The following is a 15,357-nucleotide window of genomic DNA, read 5'->3' as shown; positions in this document are numbered from 1 at the left end:
ACAATGTGACCTAATACATAGAAATACATACAAAGAGTAAGCAAAAATGGTAAGACAAAGAAACAATCCCCAAATGAAAGAAAAGGGAGAAACTCCCAAAAAAGTACTAAATGAAATGGAAGCGAGCAATTTGTGAGATACAGAGTTCAAAGTAATGGTTATAAGGATGCTCAAGGAACTTAGTGAGAATTTCAAGAAACTTAGTGGAAACTAAAACAGCATGAAACAAGAAACAGAAAACATAAATCAGACAGAAATGAAGAATAACATATCTGACATCAAGAGCACACTAGAAGGATTCAAAAGTAGCCTGAATGTGGCAGAAGACTGAATCAGTTATTTGGAAGACAGGGTATAAAAAAGCACCCATTTAGAGCAGCAAAAAGAAAAACAATAATAATTAAAATGCAGGAGGATAGTTTAAGAAAACGTTGGGACAATATGAAACATAACAACATCTGCATCATAGGGGTACCAGTAGAGGAAGAAACTGAGCAAGGAATAGAGAACTTGTTTAAAGAAATGATGACAGAAAACTTTCCCAACCTGGTGAAGAAAAAAGTCACACAAATTCAGGAAGCACAGTGAGTTTCAATCAAGATGAAATCTAAGGGACCCACTAAAAGTCATATCATAATCAAAATAACAAACATTAAAGGCAAAAAAAGAATCTTAAAGGCAGCAAGAGAGAGAGAGACAGAAAGTTACTTACAAGGGAATACCCATTAGAATGTCAGCTGATTTCTCAACAGAAACATTTCAGGCCAGAAGAGAGTGGCATGAAGTATTCAAAGTAATGAAAATCAAGGACCAAGACTACTCTCTCCAGGAAGGCTATTATTTGAAATTGAAAGTAAAATAAAAACAAAGTAGACAAAACAAAAACAAACAAAAAGACTAAAGGAGTACATAACCACCAAACCAGAATTGTGGAAAATGTTAAAGCAGTGCTTTAAGAAGAAAAAGAAATTGAGAGAGAGGAACATAGTTATAAAGGGAAAAAATGGCAGTAAATAAGTACCTATCAATAGTAACCTTAAATGTAAATGGACTAAATGTTCCAATCAAAAGACATAGATTAGCTAAATGGATAAGAAAACATGACCCATATATGTGCTGTCCAAAAGAGATCCACCTCAGAACAAAAGACTCACACAGACTAAAAGTAAAGGGATCAAATATGTGTGTATATATATATATATTCCAAGCAAATGGAACTGGAAAAAAAAAAAAAAGCTCAGATTGCAATACTCATATCTGACGAAATAGACTTCAAAATAAAGGTAATAACAAGGCAATGAAAGGCATTACATACCACTAAAAGGATCAATCAAATAAAAAGATATAAACCTTGTTAAGATATATGCACCCAACACAGGAGCACCTAAGTATATAGCAAAAACTCTTGATGGACTTTAAGGGACAAATCTATAGCAATACAGTCATAGTAGGGGAGTTTAATACCCCACTAACATCACTGGATAGATCTTCTAGACAAAAAATTAACAAGGAAACAGAGAACCTATATGATACACTAGATCAGATTGATTTAAGTGATATTTACAGAACATTTTACCGCAAAGCTGCAACACACATTCTTCTCAAGTGAATGCAGGACATTCTCAAAGATAGACCACATGTTAAGACTCAAACTAAGTCTCTATAAGTTCAAGAAGATTGAAATCATATCAAGCAACTTCTTGGATCATAATGGCATGAAACTAGAAAACAATTACAATAAGAACACTCAAATATTCAAACATATGGAGGCTCAGTAGCATGTTACTAAAGAATGAATGATCTTTTTTGTTACCAAAAAGATCAAGGAAAAAATTAAAGAACTTCCTGGAAATTAATGAAAATGAATTCACAACAATACAAAATCTATGGGATGCAGTGAAAGCAGTCCTGAGAGGGAAATTTATAGCATTACAGGACTACTTCAGGAAACAAGAAAAATGTCTAATAAACTATCTAACTCTATAACTTAAATAACTAGAAAGAGAACAAAAAGAAAAACTCAGAGTAAGTAGAAGGAAGGAAATATTAAAAATCTAGTGGAAATAAAAGACATAGACACTGAAAAAAATACAAAAGATAAATGAAACTAAGAGCTAGTTCTTTGAAAAATAAACAAGATTGATCAACCTTTAGACAGGCTCACCAAGAAACAGAGAGAACCAAATAATTAAAATCAGAAATGAAAGAGGTGAAGAAACAGCTGACACTATGAAAATATTGTAAGAAATTACTATGAATAATTATATGCCAACTAATTGGACAACGTAGGCAAAATGGACAAATTCTTAGAATCATACAGTCTTCCAAAACTCAACCAGGAAGAGTCACAAAACCTGAACAGATAGTAACAACTAAGAAAATTGAATGAGTGATCAATCCACTCCCAGCAAACAAAAGCTCTGGTCTGAACGACTTCACCAAAAAGTTTTACCAAGCATTCAAAGAAAAACTAACAACTATTCTCCTCAAACTGTTCCAAAAAATTCAAGAGGAAGGAAGAATTCAAACCTCTTTTTTATGAGGCCAGCATAATCCTAATTCTAAAACCAGATAAAAACACTACAAAGAAAGAATACTACAGGCCAATATCCCTCATGAACATAGATGCCAAAATCCTCAATAAAATATTAGCAAATTGGGTCCAGCAATATTACGACCAAGTGGGATTTATCCTAGGGATGTAGGGGCTGGTACAATACTCACAAATCAATAAATGTGATAAACAATATGAACAATATAAAAGATAAAAATTATATGATCTTATCAATAGATGCTGAAAAAGCACTTTACAAAATCCCTCACCCATTTTCTATAAAAACTCTCAGCAAAATGGGAATAGAAGGGTTATATCTCAACATAATAAAGGCCATATATGACAAACCTAAAGCTAACATCGTACTCAATGGGCAAAAACTAAAAGCATTTTCCTTAAGAACAGGAACAAGACAGGGATGTTCGTTTTTGCTATTGTTATTCAACATAGTACTGGAAGTCTTAGCCACAGTGATCAGACAAGAAGGAAAAATATAAGGGATCCAAATTGGAAAGGAGGAAGTGAAATTGTCATATTACATAGAAAACCCTAAAGACTCCACCAAAAAACTACTAGATTTAATAAATGAACAGCAAAGTAGCAGGATCCAAAATTAATATTCAAAAATTGATGGCATTTTTATATACCAATAATGAACACTCAGAAAGGGAAACTAAAAAAACAATTCCATTTAGCATTGCAACAAAAATATTAAGATGCCTAGGAATAAACTTAACCAAGGAGGTAAAAGACCTGTTCTCAGAAAACTACAGGACATTGACAAAAGAAATAGAGAAACATATGACAAATTGGAGGTATATAACATGTTCATAGATTAACATTAAAATGGCCATACTACCCAAAGCAATCCATAGATTCAATGTAATCACTATTAAATTGCCAATGTCATATTTCACAGAACTAGAACAAATACTCCAAAAAGGTATCTAGAACAACAACAACAACAAAAAGACCTTGAATAGCCACAGAAATCTTGAAAAAGAAGAATAGAGTTGGAAGAATCACAATTCCAGTTATAAGGTTATACTACAAAGTCACTGTAATCAAAATATTGTGGTACCGGCATAAGACCAGGCATATAGATAAATGGAACAGAACAGAGAACCCAGAAATCAACCCAAATAACTATGCTCAATTAATATTGGACAAAGGAGGCAAGAGCATACAAAGGAGTAGACAGTCTTTTCAATAAATGGTGTTGGTGAAAATTGGACAGGTACATGTAAAAAAATAAAAGTAGACCACCAACTTACACCATACACAAGAATAAATTAAAAATGGATAAAAGATTTGAATGTAACTCTTGAAACCGTAAAATTCCTAGAATAAAATGTAGGCAGCAAAGTCTCAGACATCACATGTAGCAGAATTTTCACCAATACATCACCTAGGGCAAGAGACACAAAACAAAAAATTAATAAATGGGACTCCTTCAAACTAAAAAGCTTCTGCATAGCAAATGAAAACAGCATCAAAATGAAAAGGGAACCCACTGTATGGGAGAACATAGTTGCCAATGATACATCGAACAAGGGTTTAATTTCCAAAATATATAAAGTACTAATACAACTCAACAAAAGAAAATGGTGAAAGAAATTAACAAATACAAATTGCTAGTTGCAGGGACATTAAGTACAGTACAGGAAAGCTAATCAATAATATTTTAATAACTATGTATGATGTCAGATGGATACTAGACTTACTTTGCAAGGTATATAAATGTCTAATCAATATGTTATAGACCTGAAACTAATATATTATTTTATTCCAAATGTAAATAGATAATCAATAAATTTTAAAAAAGTAGATTGCAGATTGGTGAATAAAAGACACAACAAAGAGGAATGAGTAGCAAAGCCGAGGGGAAAAAGATCACCTCTGTGTGGTTAAAAGTTTAAATTTTTACTAATGAGGTAAATTTAAAGGGTGCCACATACATTGCTTTCATTTGCATACCTTTAACTGACTTCTCATCTGTTTAGCAATGACTTTGTTTTCCTGTGAAATCATCCTTCAGACAGTTTGGTCAATTTTCATGGAAGTGGGGTACAGATTGACAATCCCCAGAAGAGGGGGTGGTGGGGGAGAGATAAACCACAGAATTTATATGCACGTGTGCATGAGCAATGGACATGGACAACAAAGCTGGGGACAGGGTGGGGAAGGGGAGGGGTAATCAGTGGGGGGGAAAGGAAACATCTGTAACAAAAATAAATAAATTAATAAACAAAAAAGATTGAAATATCCAATAAAGTTTGGAAGAAAACTTGAAGGGGAACTTTATTTTAGAGTGAAAGATTTGCAAAAGTAAATTTCTCTTAGAAGGAGCAATATCAGGCAAAAACCTTATATCATTCTGGGGACTGCAGAATTTTTTAACAAATCCTCAGGAAAAACCAAGGATGTGACAGAGCCTTGTCTGTCAAGATTGTACTTGGTGAACATCATCTGAACTTCTAAATTAGTCTAAGAAATCTGCACCTTAGCCTGTTTCCAGCTATAGAGCTGAATGAGAATTACAAAATAATGAAGACAAATCCAGAACAGACACATGAAATACAGATTAATACTGTATCTGCATATATCTGTCTTCATTCTAGAAAGAGGCAAGAGAAAACATACAAACTTTAGGTCACCTGGAAAAATAAAACAAAATCCTTAGGCCAAGGGAAAGGGAACACATTCTACTAATCTTTCATAAATAAATTTAGTTATTGAAATTTGTTTTAAGAAAATAGCTAAGCATCCTCAATAACATAAGATATGTGACCTCTATGAAACAAGAGGTAAAAGCCATGTATTTTTTTCACAAAATTATTTATTCGGTGCCTACAACATCCAAGACTCTGTTTGGTGGGCATCTGAACACAAAAGTGAATAAAAGGAGACAGGGAGCTCCTGTGTTCAAGGAATTGACATAAAGAAAATAAAAAGGATCAAAATTTCATTAAAAATGAATACTAAATTAAAACTCTAATTTGTAGATGGTACTATGAGTATATGAGTATAACAGAAAAAAAAAATACTTCCCTGACAAAGGAACAATTGAACTAAAAATGCATCTAAAGAAAGAATGGGAATTAATTAGATAAAGATGAAGAGAAATGACACATGTAAGGACAATATTGCAAGACTTGCATAAAGTAAGGAACTAGGAGAAGGCCAGTAAGATAAATACAGAGAATTGGTAGTAGAGTGAAGAAGGCATTATGTTAGATGACGGTGAAGAAGCAATTAACGCTAGATCATGAGAGATATTAAAGAACATAGTAATAACTTTAATTATTATTCCAAGGATACTTTTGCTCATGGAATAATAATTAAAATTATAACTCAATTCCTTAAGTCAGGAAAGACATGGTGAGATTTTTTTTGAAAATGATCATTTCACAATATGAAGAACAGATCAGAGAAATGTGGATGGATCATGGACTACAGTGGAAGCAAGGAGACCAGTCGTGAAACCATTTCAAGATCTTTCATGCCCTGGCTGGTTTGGCTCAGCGGTTAGAGCGTCGGCCTGCGGTCCAGAGAGACCCGGGTCGGTTCCCGCTAAGGGCACGTACCTCGGTTGCAGTTTGTCCCCGGCCCTGGTTGGTCGTGTGGGTGGCAGCCACTCGATGTGTCCCTTTCACGTCGATGTTTCTCTCTTTCTCTTACTTTCTCTCCCTCCGCTCTATCTGAACAAACAAACAAAAAAAAGATCTTTCATGATGGTGTTAGCAGCTTGAGAAAAATAGAAAGAGTAAGACATACTTAGGATGTCAAATCAATGAGAATTTATAGTATAAATTCTAGTGTGAATCTCAGATCACTGGCTTGCAAAGGGGTAAATGTGGTTACCATTTACTGATAGGAAATAATAATAAAAATAATAATAATTAATAAAAACCACTGAAGTAAATTTTATTTTAATGCAGAAAAATCTTTAGTCTTTTATAGGACATACTGATTCTGAGCTCTCTGTAAGACATTCAGGTGGAAATGTCAGGTGGACTCTTAGATATACTGTTTTAGAGCTCAGAAAAAATGTATAGGCTAGAAGTACAAATTTCCATATCATCAGCATATAGGAGATTATTTAAACTGTGAAATAAATGAGATAATCTAGGGAAAGACACTGCAGGACAAAGGAAAAGAATGTAGAAATAGGTATTGGAAGTGCCCAATATTAAATGGCTGAGTAGAGGAGACAGTGAAAGAAGAAACTGTGGAAAGGTAAGAAAAAACCTATCAGAATATAAGGTCATAAAAATAAAAGGAAGAATTTTCAAAAGTAGGAACTCATTGACAAAGTTGATTGTTGCCAAAAGGACACCAAATTAGTGTACTGAAATATGGTCCTTGAATGAAATAACATGGAGGTTCTAGAATAATTTTGCAAGAGATTGAGGGGAGTGATGGGGAAATAAACCCAAATAAAGTGAGTTGGGTAGTAAATGGGGGCTAGGAGAGTTACAGAAGAGAAAGAATGAGATTGGAAATAAAAACTTTAAAGAGATTAACAGGAGAGAAAATGAGGGATAGCCTAATTAAGACTTGAGAGAAGAGGGGTATGTGTGTATGTATTTAATAATATTTCTTTATTTTTAAATAATATTTTAGATTTTACAAAAGCAGTAATAGTATAATATATATATATATAGAGAGAGAGAGAGATGAGAGTATATATATATATATATATATATATATATAGAGAGAGAGAGAGAGAGAGAGAGAGAGATGAGAGTTTATAACCTTTCCAAGAAAAACAGAATGGAATAGAATCCAAAAGCAGATATGGCTGGGTTGGAGGGTCATGAGTTACTTTTTTCCAGTAAAAGAGGTAGGATAGGATGTGTTCAGATATAGAGAAAAGTAAAATGGGTACTTCACTCAATCTATAATTTATAAAGACTAGTGGGTAAAAAAATTATTTGAGGAGTAGTTGAAGCAAGCTGTAAGAATAGGATTTTGTTAGTAAAGTGTACAATACTTCTTTTAGTCAGTTTTGCGCTGTCAGATTAAAACAGACTTTAGGTGTGATTTTGGGAATGGGTTACTAAAGCGAAGATTAATTTGGTGCAGGAGAGTCGATGAATAAATGAGAAGCTCTCATATTGAAGGGGTTGTTTACATAAATAGTGGAATTATCCACTATGATGGAGAGGAAGACAGGGAGCCAGGGTAAGGACTACAAGTAATAAAAAACAGAGTAGATAGGAGACCAAAATAAAAAGAGTCCATAAAAACCCTAGCCAGCTATCTGAGTTGGTTAGAGTATTGTCCTGACAGGCCAAGGTTGTGGGTTCCATGCCCTGTAGGGCACATATAAGAATCAACCAATGAACGAATAAATAAGTAGAACAACAAAATCTCTCTTTCTCTCTCTCTCTCTTTCTCCCTTCCTCTCTTCTCTAAAAATCAATAAATGAAACATTTTTTAAAGAGTTTATAAAAAATATAGTTTACAAAAAAAGTGGGTGAACAATAATAGGCTATAAAGTGGCAATGAGAAAGGGAAAGAGACATCTCTTCTGATTTCTATACCTAAAATCATAATATGTGAGGGAGTAAATACTAATCTCATAAGTGAATTATAGACCAGTGTGAGCCGAGGAGGCGAACAATTGTTCATAGCAGAGGATGAAAATAAGGTGGGTTTGCTAATTATGGAGTACCAATAGCAGAATGCAATGGAATGTCCGGCGGTTTGGGAGAAGAGAAGTTACCTATGTCAGCAGTAATCAAAGACAGAACGTTGTGTGGAATGCTGCAGTGGTATAGGCCAGGTGGCTGGATGTGGAGAAGAACTTATAATGTGGGTATGTGTTTCTGTGTGCTAATTGTTGAAAACCTGGATAAAATACAGAGGAGTCTTCCTTTGTCTCATGGAAAGGAAGCTGCTATTGTGCCTAATGGACAGAGAAGCTCTCCTCATTGGCAGAGTGATAGGATGTCCAGAAACTGCCAACTTTATAAAGAAACACCAATGCAAGCTGCCTCTGTAGCTGAAGTTAGGAGACTCTCAACAGTGTGGTTATAAAAAAGATAATGACAGTGGAGAATGAAGCTATTTTTGGATGGGTTGCTATACTTATATTCTCCAAAGACAAGGGATGAAGTTCACTGAGCTGAGAAAGCATTCTTTGCAGCCATCTACTGTGCTTGCTAGGTGGAGAGGACCTGGGCTATTCAACAAGCTGCCTGAGGAGGGTGTTGATAGAGCAAATTCAGCATGCCCAAAGGCAGTATACAATCTTGTTTGTTATGACATATAGTTACCAAGTTTTAAAGACATTAAATATTGCTGTTAATCATTGTAATTTTGATGGGGTATTACTCTCCCTTCCTTATTTTCTCTTTCAGCCTGTGTTTGCCCCCTTGATTTTTGCATGTAGTTGCAACAGTGTTTGTTTCTATATATGTTGTATAGAGAGGTGTCTATTTTTTAACTAATCTATTTTCAAATGGGCCTGTTAATATGACCTTATAATTATGCACAGTTAAATGTGGATGTGATGTTTCTCCACTTCAAAATAAAAGTCACAGTGATCTCTGGGGACAGTTAATCCTATTATTTGTGTGAATACTTGGCCTTTATCCTAAAATTAATTTATTCTAAATTTATTTTAACCATAAAATAAAGGAGATTGACTACTGCATTCTGCAGAGTAAAAGTGCTATTAAAAATAAAGTAGATAAAATAAACAGCATTTTAATTTTTATCATCAAACATTTAGATAAAATATTTTAAAGGTTATTTACTAGTCCATGGAAACTGTATATTGTATCCTAATCAGAAATTAAGAGTGTTTTCTTAAATAGCTATAGAATTTGTGTCACATTCAAATTAAAAATTAAGATTTATTCGCTTTCACTTATCTGAGCAAAATTTATATAATTCCTAGCAAACATGGTGGGGGAAGGGCAAATCCAAAATAAAAAGTTGCCTCTGATGTCTACCCCAATACTGGATTAAGATTGAATATTGTACATGAGTTGGGGGTAAAATTTCATATCAGGAGCTGGAGCAGATCTTATGTTGTGATCAAATTTTTTTTTATTTCTAGAGGTGCAAACATAAGTTATAATAAGCTTTTAAATGGGAAGAAAAACAAATTCTATCATAACATGTTTTTTTTCTCAAAAACTGAAAAAAATAAAGTAATACAAGTGTAAAAAAATCTCGATTTTTCTTTCAGCATTGCTTAGTCAACAACTCTTTAGAAATTGTGTTTTAGTTCTCATTGTGTTGTATTTAGAAAAAGTAATGGATTATTTAAGTGAAGATATTAGTAAGTATTGGTTTGTATGCCCCTACATCTTCCACCTGTTCACTCACTTTTTTTTAGTGTAGGAAAGGCAAATATTAGGGGCAAATTGTGGCAGAACTCTTGACACATTAACACTCTTACCCTTGTGCAGTGAAGCTGTGGCTGTGTTAGAGCAAAGAACAGAGATGGCTCGAAGCATCTCTTCCTTTTATCTCTTGCCTGCTTTTGTGGGTCTTTTCTAGACGTCAGGAATGAAGTGGGGGGGAAAGATTAAAAACAGACATGACATTTCATTTAAAAAATGTATCAAAATGCTTTCTTAGTCAGAAATATCTGTTCTGAAATCAAAGTACAAAATGCCATTTCAAAGTGACTACAAAAATTATAGGGTATTGTTTTCTCCATATGTAAAATATCATTAAATGCTGTATTATAAATTACTGCTTTCTTAACTTCTACACTTTACATAAAATCATCTTCTCAAAAAGGATAGTGGGCTACATTGAGATGCATGGATACATGTTTTAACTATTCTGAAATTATTAGTATTAAGTATGATTTCCATTCACTTATATTGAGTATCTTTCATCTGAAAGCATTGTGCTACTTAAGTATACTTGATACATAGCTCACATTGCTCTCTTCAAAAAGCTCATTATTAATGTTGGAGAAAGACAAGAATAAAAATAAATTTTATTAAAATGAGATAAGCATGAATAGATTAGTTGATTATTTCTTAGAGGAAGATGAAAATTTGGAAAACTATTTCACTTGTGTATTCACTTTACTGAGCTGTTATTATTTTAGTGAGTGTAGAAGGTAGTATTATAAGATGGCTCCCCCAAAATTTCCAGCCCCAGCTAGGCATACTTTTTCTCCTAGTTATTTAATCAAATGCAAATCTAAGTACTGATTGAAGGAATTTTGTAGATATAATTAATGTCCCAAAGCAGTTGACCTTAAGATAGAGAAATAATCCTGGTGGACCTGATCTAATTCCATAAGCTCTTTAAAGGCAGACAGCTTTTCTCTAGCTGGTCACAGAAAAGGAAGTCAAAGAACTGAACTCTAGCTGGCAGGGGAGAAAACAAATAAATATTCATATTGCAAACTACCTGTGGGATCATATGACTGGGAACTGAATTCCTTTAGAATAGAAAAATTATGTGACCTAATTGATTGAGAAATAGATGAGTCAGCATTTTAGGCAATGGGTTTAAGTGGAGTAGTTAAGAGTTTTGGTGCTGGGAAGGTTAATATTATAATAATTAAATTTATATGAACTCAAGTTTTATTATGTAAAAAAATCTTAAAACTATCAGGGTTTTTTGTTTGTTTGTTTTTGTTTTTAGTTTTGCATAAGTTAATTAATACCTAAAATAGATTCCTCAATAGGTGAAATAAAAATACACTGGTTAAATTGTGACATGAATTACCTTTAAAATGTAAATTTAGTTTAAAAATACTAAAAAGACTCATTCTTGTGGATCCTTCCTTCTTGGACCTGATATTCATTAATTCATTTTCATATGAATTTATCAATTCATACCTGGTTGATACAGTCTTGTAACTCATCTCTACTTCAGTCCACAACAAATATACTTTATCTTGTAAAAAGTGGTTAGCAACTTGGATTCTAAATGTCCATTAACTCCTGTAATATAACAGGAAACTTGTATAAATGCATAGAATTATTTTGTGATGAAATGTTCCTTAGCTTTTAATTAAATCTCAAAATTTCAAATGAGTCCTTGACCTAAATATTAATCACAAGTTCTGTCTTCCTAAAATACTATTTATCATGCCCATTCTCTGATCTAAAAAAATGGACAGTTCCAATTGCCAGAAGGTTAGAGATTTTGATATGGCCTTCCTTTTTACTTCTCTAGATCATGACTTGTATGGTTTCCGGTCTCACTTCCCTTCAGAAAGAACCATGCATGGGTTCAGACCGAGTGCCTGTCACAGTGGTCTGTGGATGCTATAATCTGACTAACTTGTGAAATATGCTATTAAATCCTTAACCTAGAATGGTTTCACTGAGTCCAGTTTGGTTCCTTATGTTTGTGAAGATCTTCTCTAAGCTAACACTTGTACAAAAGAACATTTTACCCAACGGGAATACATAGCTCTTCTGATTGCTTTCCGAATCCAGGAGGCTGAGAATTCTCAAAGATAACTTTCATTATTACTAGATGGAGTGTTCTCATTTTAGTTATTACCACATGTAAGATATAGTTTGATTCCCTGTAATCCCTCTGCATTTTGCATTTCTGTTTATTTAAGCTTTGGAGTATATTCAAGATTATAGCCACCTTGGTTTAAGTATGGAGATCTTACAAACCAAAAAGAGCATAGATGTTCTATACTTTAATAAAATCTCTCTGACAGATTACACTTCCTCGATCCCTACCGACACTTTTATTTTAGGCCCTATCTTCACACAAACATATAAAGTTACACCTCTAAAAAAGTACATATGAAGGCCATCTCAAGAGACTCTGCAATTTATTTTATAAAATAAAAACTCATATCCATATCAACATTAAGAACACATTTACTATTAAATATTTATTTGACAGACTGTATAAAAAATGACATTACTTTGAAAAGTAAAATTCTGAGAATAAATTACCATATAATTATTTCCTTTAGATTAAATGTGGCTTTTAAGTAAACATGAATATAATATTTTATTTGATGCAATTCAGCAATATGTAAGAATTTTGAACTGCTAATGCCACAAAGATCATTCACATCAGTGTACTGAAGAAAAACTTTATTGATTAGGCAGAATTTGAATAAAAAATGATTAAAAATTAACTATTGTTTTTATCATCTTTTGAGCCCTGTAACTCATATCTTCTTTAATGCTCTAATGGTATTATGAGGGAGCTATTTTAGAAAATCTCCAAAGTAGAAACATTGAAGAGTATAAGCCACCTATTCCAAGTCAGACATATAGATGGCCAGCAGAAAAGATGCTTAACATTGCTAGTCATCAGGGAAATGCAAATCAAAATCACAATGTGATACCACTTCACAAGTCAAAATGACTCTTATCAAACAGTCAACAAACAAGTGTTGGTAAGGATGTGAAGAAAAGGAAACCCTTATACACTGTTGGTTGTACTGCAAATTGGTACAGCTACTATGGAAAACAGTATGGAGTTTCCTAAATTAACTAAAAATAGGTCTGCCATAGGACCCAGAATTCCTTTTTCTGGGTATTTAACTGTAGGAAAGAAAACACTTGTTTGAAAGATATATTCACCCTTATGTTCATTGCAGCATTATTTACAATAGCCAAACCAAGGAAGCAACTTTAGTGTCTATCAATAGGTGAATGGATAAAGAAGTTGTGGTATGTATACAGTGGAATATTAATCAACAATTAAAAAGAATAAAATTTTGCCATTTGTGGCAACATGGATGGACCTACAGGGTATTATGATAAGTGAAATAAGTCAAATAGAAAAAGATAAAGACAGTGTAGTGTCACTTGTATGTAGAATCTAAGAAAATAAAACAAACATAACCCAAAAAAACAGACTTATACAAACAGAGATCAAATTGATGGTTGCCAAAGGGGAGGGGAAGAGAGAAGGGTTAAAAAGGGTGAAGGGAACTATAGTCAATACTATTGGGATAAGTTTACATGGTAATAGATGATGGAAAAATTTAGTGAGGTGGTCACATTGTAAGGTATATAAATGTTGAGTCAGTATATTGTACAACTAAACAAATATAATATTGTATACCAACTATACTTAAATAAAAACAAAGTAACATATACTACAATAAGTTCTAGAGTTCAGACATGAACTTAGCTTAGGACCACTTGAGGTCTTGTTTTTTAACTTGTACTGAACATTAGATAGTTAGATTCTTCTCTGATTGGGGAATCACTATCATTTCTATTTTACTACATTGAATAAAATATTGCCTAAAACATAATATGTAGGCTCAAAACATGCTGTATACATAAACTGCAAGCATAAAAATATACATACAGTTTGGAGTTATAATTAATTAGCTTCACTAAAAAAGAAAAATTTTCTAATACCTCCCTAAAAAACAAAGCAGTCTATAGGATTTCAACTTTAACTTATAAAATATAAATGCATCTATATACATATTTTTGAAGATATATTTTACGGGCTTAAAATGAGACTTTATTAATCTGATAATGTAAGTTACTAGAACACCAAGAATAACATTTCTTGATTAGTTCTGTACAACCATGTAACTTGCTTGTTTCTCATTCTGTGTTTGCTCATTTGCATATAACTATATTAACATGAGTATTTGAAGGGTAGGTTCAATGAAAGTGTTAAAATTATATCAAATATAGACACATTTTTCTTTTTCAAATGTTAACTAAATGCTCTTTTTCTGGCCTGCATTTTGGTGACACTCCATCCTTGCCCATGTCTGGAACTGCCTCACCTGAAACCTGAATGATGCCTGTGCTGTTTAACAACCTTTGCTTTGTAATTGACTAATCTTATATGTGCATCATCTTCTCACAAGGGATTCTGGGATACGTTAAATATGAGAAAACTAATGTTGCCTCCCCAAAATTATGGGACTTTTAATCTTATAAAATATAATCTTGTTCAATGGCTAAAAAACTTATAAATAAAAACCAAAGGTTTCCAACATGGTTCAAAGTTTATCGTCTCTGGAAAAGAATGTTTAAAAAATTTATCAAAACTGTGAAAAGTCAATGATCTAAAACACAGCTATATTTTCAGTGAATGTCTTCTGCTCAAAACATAACCTTGAAGTCACTGTTTTGAGACTGATGTCATTGAAAAGCATTTTGTCTGCAGATTTACCAAAGAAGTAAAATATATACCATCATTATTATTAAATGAAACTAAAAGAGAAAAGAGAGAAAATATGTGCTCACTAGTATTAGACATGAATTAAAAGCAATAAAGAATTAAAGACCTGGCATTAAGTATTGAAGATATTGTTCCTATTAAGTCAAACTTGCTAGGAATATTGGAAAGAAGTAATTTTGGTGCTTTAATTATGTCATTGAGTAGTGGATGGGAAAATACAGTGAAAGAGAACACTATAAAATACCTAATTGAAAATGAATTATAGTAGTCCTCTTTTAGTATCTCCTAATATCTTGTCATTTTTCTCTAAAACAAAAGAGAAAAAATGTGTTCCATTTCCAAAAGAAGGCAAAGACCACTTAATATTGTCTCCGTAGAATTAGCACCAAATGGCAAGAGTGCTTTGTTAGCAGACAAGAAGATATACATATAACACTGAGCTAGCATTGTTTCTTATCACAGACTGAAACACATAAGGAGAAATACTGGACTATGTGGCAATCTCTCAGTTGTATCACTTTTATATGTTCGCATATAGTTTCAAGTAGCTCTCAACAATCTATAGGCAGCATTTGTATCCTAAAAACCTGGACTCACAGGAGAAAATGTCTTAACATTCTGACTTTTAGGATAGAGGCATAAAGTTGTCAATGGTGTTGAAAAAGATCTTAAGGAC

The sequence above is a fragment of the Molossus molossus genome, unplaced genomic scaffold, assembly GCF_014108415.1.
Source record: "Molossus molossus isolate mMolMol1 unplaced genomic scaffold, mMolMol1.p scaffold_m16_p_1, whole genome shotgun sequence".
NCBI classification, from domain to species: Eukaryota; Metazoa; Chordata; class Mammalia; order Chiroptera; family Molossidae; genus Molossus; species Molossus molossus.
Note: the sequence above shows the minus strand (reverse complement) of the source record.